The sequence below is a fragment of the Canis lupus genome, chromosome 24 (assembly GCF_003254725.2).
Source record: "Canis lupus dingo isolate Sandy chromosome 24, ASM325472v2, whole genome shotgun sequence".
NCBI classification, from domain to species: Eukaryota; Metazoa; Chordata; class Mammalia; order Carnivora; family Canidae; genus Canis; species Canis lupus.
Genome location: NC_064266.1, coordinates 16,409,190 through 16,420,557, shown reverse-complemented (window position 1 = coordinate 16,420,557; position 11,368 = coordinate 16,409,190).

Below are 11,368 nucleotides of genomic sequence, written 5' to 3'. Positions count from 1 at the left end.
AAAAACAACCATAGGATGCTCCTAAGAACATGTCCCTATCTCTATCCACTTAGTGAACTACACCTTTCCCCAACGCGACATTTCTTATCTATTTAAAATGTGATTCATGCCCTTTGCCCCCTCTCTGCTTGCTTGTTTTCTCTCTCTCTAATAAGTAAATCTTTACAAAAAAATTTAAAATGTGATATATGCACCCCTCTGTTTATAGCAACATTATGTATAATAGCCAAGATATGGAAGCAGCCCAAATGTCCATTGATAAAGAGGTAGTACACATATATACAATGGAATATTACTCAGCCATAAAACTGAATGAAATCTTGCCATCTGCAACAACATGGATGGATCTGGAGGGTAGGATGCTAAGTTAAATGAATCAGAGAAAGACAAATACCATATGATTTTACTTATATGTGGAGTTTAAAAGACAAAACAAATGAAGTAAGAAAAAAAAAGAGACAAATAAAAACACAGACTCTTAACTGTAGAGAAAAACTGGTAGTGGTTTGCCAGAGGGGAGGTAGATAGGGTGAAATAGGTGAAGGGGATTAAGAGTACGGAGTAATGTATAGAACTATTGAATCAGTATATTGTACACCTGAAACTAATATAACACTATATGTTAATTATACTGGAATTAAAAAAAATTAACAAATGAAAATTTAAAAATAAAATGTCATAGTCATCATTACCTTGGATTTTAGCTGATAGCTGCTTCTGCTTGAAGGCAATTTTTGAATTAAATATAGTTTTAAAAGATTTTATTTATTCCTGAAAGACACATGGAGAGAGGCAGAGACATAGGCAGAGGGAGAAGCAAGCTCCCTCTGGGGAGCCCAATGCAGGACTGGGTCCCAGGACCTTAGCCGGGATCACACCTTGAGCCAAAGGCAGATGCTCAACCAACTAAGCCACCCAGGTGCCCTTGAATTAAAGATTTAAGCATATAGCCAAACAAAAGGGGGGGGGGGGAGGATGAGCACCTATATGTAAAAAGAAAACAAAGGGAAGGGGAATTGATAAATCAGCTTAATAGTTTGGAGAAGAACTCAGTTACTGTCCTAAAAGAGCCCAGTAATGCTCTGAAGCAGGATTTATACTGCACCATTTTGGTGAAGGTGAAGATCTGGATTCAATGTATATATTTTATTTCTTCTTTAGTTCTTGCCTAGGAGGGACAGACAGATACTCTGAAAGCTTCCAAGCATTCATGTTTTAAATATGTTATTCTCTGTGTAGTAGCCCCATCTTGTACCTCCATGGGAGTCCATTTCAATGAAAAGGAAAATGTGGTCTAGAAATTTCAAGAAAGTACATCTCCATTACCAACCCTATTTTGTTGATTTCTGCTGATTTTCTTCCGGAACATTTCAAAATCTGGTGGTGCAGTTACTTGTTATAATGGGAGATGCTATTTTTAACTAACAATCTCAAAAACTGTTCCACTCTGATTTTTCATTTCCCATAAGGACATAAGCACAAAACCTGTTCCAAAGGCAAGTAATTTCATATTTCAAGTTAGAAATTCACCTTACCAAAATAGACACATTCCATCATGAAAAATGTATTAACTCTTAGGGATTTTTAGTTCCATCTTGTTAACTTCCATCTAGCAAAATTTTATTTCATTTAAAGGGCAGAGGTAAAAAAGACAGTGTCATGGTCTATAAGTTTCCTGCCTTCATGGTCCAATAATTTTAAGGAGATAGTAGAAATAGTATCTATCTGCCATATGTGCCAAAGTGGAAAACGTTAGAAGAGCAAAGCTTTGAAAGTTGCCAGGCTGAGCCACTTGGCCCCATCGCTGTCAGGGAGACAGGACAGTGAGGTTTCCTATTCCCAGAAGTAGGGAGTGAATATCATGACTCACTTCACCTAGAGGATGGAAAACAGATCATTTATCCTTATAAAGTGCTTCATTTCAGTTTACCCAAGTATGAAAGAAGATTCGTGTCTCCATATCTGGCCCATTTTTCACAACCCCGTTGGGTTCCTACTAAATTCTTCTAGGTACATTTATCTCTCTCATCTTTGAATTCCTCATTGGTCATGGGTTCCTCAAGCTGGAAGGATTTGAGAAAACACCACCCTTGCTAGACCTAGGGCTTCCAAAGGAACAAGATTTAACATTATTCCTCTTTGGTAAGGTGGCATTTGCAGGTTCTAGAGATTAGGGCATGGATATCTTTGGGTGGTATGTTAGGATTCTCTAAAGAGAAAGAAAAACAAGGATTTATTTATTTGTTTCTTTGTTGTAGGGATTGTCTCACACAAGTATGGAGGCTGAGAAGTTCCACGAACTGCTGTCTACAAGCTGGAGAACCAGGAAATCTGGTAGTGTAATTCAGTCCAAGTCTGAAGGACTGAAAACCATGGGAGTCAAAGGCGTAAGGTGCAGTTCAAGTCCAAAGGCCTAAAACTCAAGAGTCCCATGGTGTAAATTCTGGTCCAAGTCTGAAGGCCCAAGAACTAGGAGCTCTGTCTGAGAGCAGGAGAACATGGATGTTCCAGCTCAAGCAAAAAGAGAAAATTAGCCCTTCCTCCTCCTTTTTGTTCTATTCAATCCTCAATGGATTGGATGATGCCACAATGCTGCCCACGTACATTGGTAGGGCAGTCTTCTTAGTTTACAGATTCAAATGTTAATCTCTTCTGGAAAAAAATTCACAGAAATTTTTTTATTAGAAATAATGTTTTACCAACTATCTGGGCATCCCTTACCCCAGCTGAGTTGACACATAAAATTAACCATCACAGGAGCTCATTATTCTACCACAGTGATGGAAACTCTGATCTTTGTGACTCCAAATGCCATGCTCTACCCAAGGGCATGCCCCCTGCTCCTGTGGTCCACACAGCTCCTGTGGAGACACACACACACAGAAAATGTTTCTCTGGGAGTCTACTGAGATACCAAGACTTCTCTGAGCTCTGCCATGGCCACTGGTGGGCACAGCAGCAGCAATAAAGTCAAGCCTTGGTATGGTGGTCCTGAGCCCTCTAGGTACCGTTAGGGGTGAGGGCTTTTCTCTCTGGAGAAGGTGTTGGTATCAGCTAGAGTCTCAAAGGGACAACTGTAACCACTTTATTGAAGCTACTTCAAAAAGAAATGGTTTCACAGTACACTAAGTACTTTGCTGTGGACAAAATTTTTAAAAGTCAGATAATGTAAATGGTGACTAGTAATTTAAAATAAAATATTAATCATCACGAGAAGAAGAGACTGGGGGATTTATAAAACTAACTCCTCACCTTGAATAAGAGGAAGCTGATTTGTTTAAAACTGATAAATCATGAAATTACGGCCTAATCATATTACTTAGAAATATGCAGGAAGCAACCAGAAAAAAAGATGAAAAGAGCTAAATGTTCAGAAGTTTCTGGGGAGCAAAAGCTGGGGATAGGAGACTATTTTGTAGTTGTTTTAATTATAAGCATTTCAGGAAATTTTCATTTAAAGCCAGACCTTAAAAAAAAAAAATCCAGACCTATTCTTAGTATAGAACTAGGAAATGTAATAGTTGGAAATTGGACAGATCATTTTAAGAGCTTCCCTAGTACAATTTCAACTCGTTTGCAAAGAGAAAAAACATTTTGCTGTAATATGTAGAAACTAAAATCATATGTAGATTAATACGCAAGTCTTTATTTCCCTTGCAATGCAAACTCAGCACAAATAAGCAATTAGGTCAGATTTTAAAGACAGACAAAATCATATCTACTATGCTTCCACTAGCATTTGGAATAGTTTCAAATAGACATAATTAATTAGGAAAAAAACCAAGTTAATCTTTCCATATATACATAGAGAGAGAGAGAGTGCAAATACTGGCAGATTTACCTTCACCCTCTGGCAGGGAGAACCAAACTATAATCCTGTTAAATACCAGACCTCATCTCCCAGCAGGGCCAAGTCCTGCCTTTGGTGGAAGACTCACTCTAAAGAACATGGCATTTCCTACCTTATGCAAGGCAGCAGCAGCCACTCTGAGTATGTCACATAAGGGGATACATAGGCTAATTGCAAATACTCTTAGGCAGCCTTCCTTGGAATCAGGACATGGACTGCAGCCCACAATCTCCATGCAGGGCGACCCATTGGGGGTAGGCCTCCAATCATGTGGTCTTAGCACTGTCTCCAGGAAGTGGTGAATTACCCACACTTCAGTCCACGTTGGCTCCAAGTGGGTGGTTCTCTCCTCGGGTTTGATAATTTCCTATAATGATTCACAGAACCCATGGACAACTTTACTACTACTGCTGGTTTCTTATAAAAGATATTATAACTGAGACAAATGACTAGCCAGATGAAGAGGTCTGGAAGGGTCCTGAGCACAGGAGCTTCTGTGGAGTTTGGGGTTCACCTCCTTCCTAGCATGTACATCCCTTCACCAACCCAGAAGCTCCCCACCCCTGTCATTTAGAGTTTGTAGAGAGGCTCTATTAGACAGGCATGAGTAATTGAATTGAATTGGCCATAATGATTCATCCGGTCCGCAGCCCCTCTCCTTTTCATGAATAACGGGGGTGGGGGGGGTGGGGGCGGGTGTGTGTGAGTGAAAGTTCCAATCCTTTAACCACAGACTTGGTCCTCGGGTAAACAACTCCTATGCTGAAAACAGAATGAAATGTGAATGCTGGAGTAAGTTTACCTAGTTTTACCTGCAATAGTCACCTGTTCTTAGTTATCCCGTAATCCACCTGGCTTTCCCTCAGTTTCCTAAGAAACAGGACATTCAAATTTATCTTAAACTCATTTAGAAAAGAACCATTCATGGACATATACCCAATACAAATCCTGTGGGGCTCAGAGAATATTGAAAGCCATTTCAGTTGAATTCTACTGATTGATCTTCTCCTTATTGAAAAAAATAATTTTTTAAAGATTCTGTTTCCAGCATATTTGGAAAATATTAATATGCAGAAACTAAAATCATATGTAGATTAATATAATAATATTAATATTAAGATCACCAGCTTGTTCTCAAAACACCCCTTCTGACTTTCTTGACTTTTATTTTCTTGACAGAGGAAAGGGTCATGTGGTAGCACGATTCCTCTGATGAGAGTGGAAATCCCTCACGTATTGATAGAAAGGTGCAGTGGCCTTGGCAGGGCGAGCTGCCTTGCTCAGGAAACCCCTTCCGGCTGCATACTCTGATGGTCAGCCCACCCTGAGGTGGGCAACTCCCTGTGTATTTCTGTCTTCAGAGCTTGACCTTTGACACAGTCTTATTTATTTTATTTTATTTTTATTTTTTTATTTTTATTGAAGTTCGATTTGCCGACATATAGTATAACACCCAGTGCTCATCCCATCAAGTGCCCCCCTCCATTTTAAAGGGATCTGGAATAAATATTCTAACCTTATTCTAGAACTAACTTTACATCTTTCTCCCTTACCAAGGGAGAAAGAAAGAATCCTAGGATATTTGCACACATACATACATACATAAAATATTTTTAAAAATAAAATAAGAGAAAATCGGGCCTTAGAAGAAAGGCACTGTGAAGATTAGCAATGGAGTGAGAAGAGGCTTTAGAGGAGATCAGTTCGGTGCACAGTTGCTAAACCACCGCAGTGTTTTGCTAACAGAAATCTGGAGACACTTTACTGGAACAAAACCATATAAGGAAATCCCAATTCTGCAGACAGCTGAGACACACAGAGTCAGTAGCAGTAGCACCTCGGGGGTTTTATTTTGTTTTTCTCTGAATTGTCCCCTTTGCTGTTCTGTGACTGAATGTATTATAAAAATTAAGCATTCTCTATCTCAGCTTCCACACAGACATTTGAGTTAAACACGAGAGAAAGGCCATCTCTGGGCTCCTCCTTACCCAGCAGAGGTGCCCTGCAGGAAGGAGCCCCCTACCTCCAGCCTGGGACAACCTTACCAGCATCCAGGCACCCAAAATGCTGAAGGTCCAGGGCCTGAGAGAGCCCATGGCACCAGGCACCATGGGGACCCTGTTCTGGTTCTACCCAGCACCTGGTCCTCTCTGCCCACCGGTCCCTAATGACCCAGCCCTCTGTTACAGAAAAGGAGACAGGACACCCTTCCAACTCCCCCTCACCCAGCACGGCCTGTAGTGTGACACTCAGCCCCTCAGAGAGCACAGTCTCCACAAAGGGCCATTGTGCAAGCACATTTCCTTATAGAAGCATCCTGGCTTCCCCTCTGGACTCTGTCCCAGGCCTCAGGACTCTCCTCCAATCCCCCTGTTTTCCTTCCCAAAGAAGAGCTGCCTCCTCATGACTTCCGGCCTTTATTTTTTCCAGACAGATGTGTGTACTCTTGGTCATTCAACTGTTCCCTTATCAGTGTCACACTTTCACAGATGTTATTTTAGTAATATGCAGACGGCCTCAGCTAAGGACTGGAACCATCAATCTCATCTAATGGATGGAGGAGCTGAGGCTGCGAGCCTGTAGGAGCCCAAAGCACACAAGTCCCCCTCAGAGCCGGCTCTGAATGGGTCTTCTGCCACCGCACAGGCTGCTCACTCTGTTCTTCTCAGGACCTGACTTCTTTATAGCCCATAATATTTGTGATTGATTATCTCTTGACTTGGCAAGAGCTCCATGTGGAGACTGCGGCTGGAGCTTTATCATCGGAAAGAGCTCAAAATACTGTGGTGAGGCTGGATGTCAGCACCAGTCTGCGCAACGGCCTCATCCTGCAGCTTTAGGAGAGGGGCTGGGACTGCGGGCGGACTTGGAGGGAGCAGCCCCAGAATTTCAAGAAATCAATTTCTGTTGTTTGTAAGCCACCCAGTTTATGGCATTTTGTTACAGCAGCCTGACTGTTGTTAAGTGTAACTAATGAACAGAAATTTGGAGAAGTTAGGCTCCAAGACCCATGCAGGATAGACCTTTCTTCAAGGCAGCTCCATGTGCTAATGTCATGCCCATCTTACAGATGGGAATTGAGACTCAGAGAAGTTAAGTAACCAGCCAAGACAGAGCCAGGATTTGGACCCCACTTCCCCAAGCCCACCTTCCACTCTGCCTCTTCCTCATCTTACTTCAGGGACCCGAAGAAAACAAGAATCCCCCCGCCAAGGCCACTGTCCTACTCCCTGGCCTGGTCCCCAGTGCTGCCCACAAGTCAAAGGACCAAGCTCTTGGCTAGAATAGAAGGTCCAAAATTTGGTTCCCATTCTCTGTGCCACATAAAAATGTGCTTGCCTTCCCCCAGACCTTAATCCCTTTTGCCAGTGAGTTTGGGTGGTCAAGGCTTTGTGGGGGCAGCAGAAAAGTCTATGTATTTCAATCTCTGAAAGAGCATGTCTCAAGTCTGCCTTGGATGGAACTGTACTAAGGATTTCTGTCATCCCACAATTATCCTATGTTCACAATGCTGCCTTCAGGCACAAACAGAAGCTACTATCTGGGGGAGCCTGGATGGCTCAGCTGGTTGAGTGTCCAACTCTTGATCTCAGCTCAGGTCTTGATCTCATGGTCGAGAGTATAAGTCCTGCACTGGGCTCCACGCTGGGCATGGAGCCGACATTAAAAGAAGAAAAGCAACAGGCAGCAGCTACTACATGCTCCGTTGGCCTTTGGCTGGTGCATATGGAGTTGAACCATCTGTTGGGTGGTTTGCCTGAGATGTGTCCTGCTGTTGGCAGTCCATACTTATCAAAACGGGCTTCTCTAATACAAGAGGAGGCTGTGCTGGAGGCCAGTGAAACACGGTAGGAATTAGACTCATGCCCCCTTCCCTAGATTCCCTAGATGCCTTTAGAACATCATCTATCTCCTGACACTTGCTGACTAAAATACTTGCCTCTTCCACAATTGTATTTAAAAATATCAGGTAAAAGTAGAGCAGGTTGGGGAACTTGGGAAAGAGTCCCTGACAGCTGTGTGGGCAAGAGGCCAGCGCACCCTGTGTGGCTGGTTATTCTTTCCCCAGTCTCATGAGCAAGGCAGGACAGGGCTGTTATTCCCACTTGTTGGAGCCCAGAGGTGACTCATCTTGCTGCAAGTGAAAGAGCCTAGGCTTAGAATGAATTTCCATGAGCCTCTCACTCTCCTTTTTTGGCACTCTCCCAGCTGAGGATAGAGACAATACTATACTGGCCTGGAATGAAATAGAGCAGGTGTTAAGATAACTACTTCTCTTACCTGGGTTGTCATGGTGTGTGCTAAAAGATGTGGGCCTAGGCTTTAGACAGTCCTCCCTCTGGGCCTTGAGTGGTGTGCTGCTCCCATCAAGCCTTGCATCCCTGCCAGCTCACTCACCACAGAGCTATACAGAAAAATGTATGGGAAGGCATCACATGGTCTTATCCATGGATTTTCCTCTCTTCTGTGCCAGTGGCTTAGTGACCGACTCCCAACCATGCCCCATTCCAGGTGTCTTCTCATCTTTGCCACCACTGCCAACTATCTGCCCAAAGAAATAAAAATAAAAGCAGAATGAATTATCCTTTATCTTCCATCATTTCTTCTGAACAAAATGGAAGAAGAAGACTCAAATGGGAGAGAATGAAAGATAATGTTGAGGTCTGATGACACGGTCTAGTTAGACCTAAGGAAATTCAGCATCAGCCACACAAAGCCTCCTCCTGTAACCAATGCTGAGGGATCAAAACATGGAGCTCAGAGCTGGAACTCAGATCACACTGTACAGCCTCAGAAGTAGGGCATGTGGATCCTCCATAATCGTAGAATAGAAGGCTCAATTTACTGAGCGTTTTCATCTTCCTCAGGTCTTCCTGTGTTCTATTAAGTTTAGAGATTGTTGTTGACTTTACCTTAAGTGGAGTACATTAGGATTTTCAAATTAGGGTGCCTGGGTGACACAGTTGGCTAAGCGTATGCCTTTGGCTCAGGTCATGATCCTTGGGTTTAGGATCGAGTCCCCCTGCTTCATGAGGAGCCTGCTTCTCCCTCTGTCTCTGCCTCCTTCTCTCTCTGTCTCTCATGAATAAATAAAATCTTTAAAAAAAAAGAATTTTAAAATTAAGTTTTTAAGTTCCTGAAGGCAAAAACTTGTTGGTATCATCTTAGCCTGAGAGTCACATTCGGAGCAAGATCATTTGCTAGATTGAGTCTTCCTGGTCGAAGACTATGTCTTGGGAAATGTGTATGTTAGGATAAGCAGCTCCTTTGAAATGTTATTATACACAATCTGAATTTCACTCATAATGTACTAAGAGTAACCAATGGTGAGAAGTCCATGTCCTCATGGGGAAAAAAAGCATTTCTCTCTAATTTTTTTTTGAGAAGTCAATGCCTTGGACATAATGTTGCTTCCTCTGAAGAATATCTCTTGATAAGTAGAAATAGTTTTCAGGCAAAAACCTGATGTTCCAATTTTAATCATCTGTTTCAATATTGTGTAAAATTGTAGTATGAAGATAATTTTTTCTGAGACGGTCATTTTTTTTGCAAGTTGTATGAGTTTTTTAAATCACAAACCCATAGGATGTCCAATAGTCAGAGACTTCTGATTTCAAGCTTCTGTCAGAAAAATAGTTTACAAATCAACTTGCCTAAAACAGAAGTCATTATTTTTAGTTGTTAATGTTGGTATGCACACACAGGGTTAAGTCTGGGGGTGTAGGATTCATACTTCCCAAGTTCAAATCTGTGTTTATTACTTACTGTCAAACTTGGGCAACTCGTTAAACCTTATTAAGCCATAATTTCCTCATCTTTAAAATGAGAATATTAATAGCACATTCTTCATGTGAGAATTATAAAAGTTTATAGGCATTATTAATATCAATGATCTTCTGTGTACTTCCATAGCCTTGAATTTTCATTTGGCCTATAGCCCACATCACTTTTGATTTTTTAAAATTAGAGTTTTTTATAAAAGTTTTAGGCTTACAGAAAAATGGAGAAGATAGTACAGAGAGATCCCATATACCCTGTACTACTTCCCCCTATGGCTAACACCTTACATTACTATGGATGCTTATTACACCTAACAAACAAATATTGACACATTAATATTAGCTAAGGTCCATGCTTTATTCAGATTCCCTTAGCTTTTACCTAATGTCCTTTTTCTGTTTCAGAATCCCATCCAGATACCACATCATATTTAGTTGTCATGTCTCCCTAGGCTACTCTTGACTGTGACAGTTTCTCAGACTTTCCTTGTTTTGATGACCCGGACAGTTTCAAGAGTCCTGGTCAGGTACTTTGTAGGATGGCTCTCTATTGGAATTCATCTGATGTTTCTCTCATGATTAGACTAGAGTTATGGGTTTTAGGGAGGAAAAGTATGCTGGTAAAATGCCATTTTCATTACATCATAGTGTAAAGAGAACACACTATCAACATGACCTTTCACTATTGATGTTGACCTTGATTACCTGAGGTAGTGTTTGTCAGATTTCTCCATTATAAAGACACTACTGCTCTGCTCCTGCCCTTTTTCCATACCATGCTCTTTCGAAGGAAGTCACTACGTATAGCCTACACTTAAGAAGTGGGAATTTACCCTTCCTCTCTTCAAGAGCAAAGTATCTACATAAATTATTTGGAATTCTGCATTGTCTCTTCTCTCCTATATATTCATTCATTCAATAATTTATTTATACAGGGACATCTGGGTGGCTCAGTGGTTGAGTGCCTGCCTTTGGCTCAGGGCGTGATCCTGGGGTCCTGGGATCAAGTCCCACATCAGGCTCCCAACAGGGAGCCTGCTTCTCCCACTGCCTGTGTCTCTGCCTCTCTCTGTGTCTCTCATGAATAAATAAAACTGTAAAAAAATAATTTATACAGTTATGGTCTCATGGATATTTACATTACATTTGATATTTACATTATTTACATTACATTTGATATTTACATTACATTACATTACATTAATCCAATACTACTTTATTTCTTTACTCACATTCTTCTGCTTTGCATTGGGAGATCTTCAGTTGGTTCCTGTGTCCCTCTGATGCATTCCCATCAATGTTTTTTTATTGTTGTTGAGTTTTCGTTTTTCAGCATTTCCTTTGAGGCACTACAAGATGCTCCAGACTCATCTCGTATATTTCCTTCCCTGGTCCTAGAATCAGTCATTTCTCTAAGAAGCTCTATTTCCTTTAATGGAGAATGGTAATAGAAACCAAGGTCTGGGATCCAGGGGTGCTAGTTGCTACTGGGTTTCACTTCTTGTAGTTACATACACCTCAAGGGAATACATGTGTGTCTACTAACCCATATATATGCACATCTATAAACGTTTCTATGTAATCCTCAGTAGCTATGTTAAGTAAATGCAAATTCATCTGATGTCTCCAACTCTAATCCATTAGACATGGATCATTCTATTCTTCTAATCCCCTTTCTTATCTATAATTTTCACTCCACAAACAAGAAATTTGGCTCCTACCTTTTGCCATCCATTTG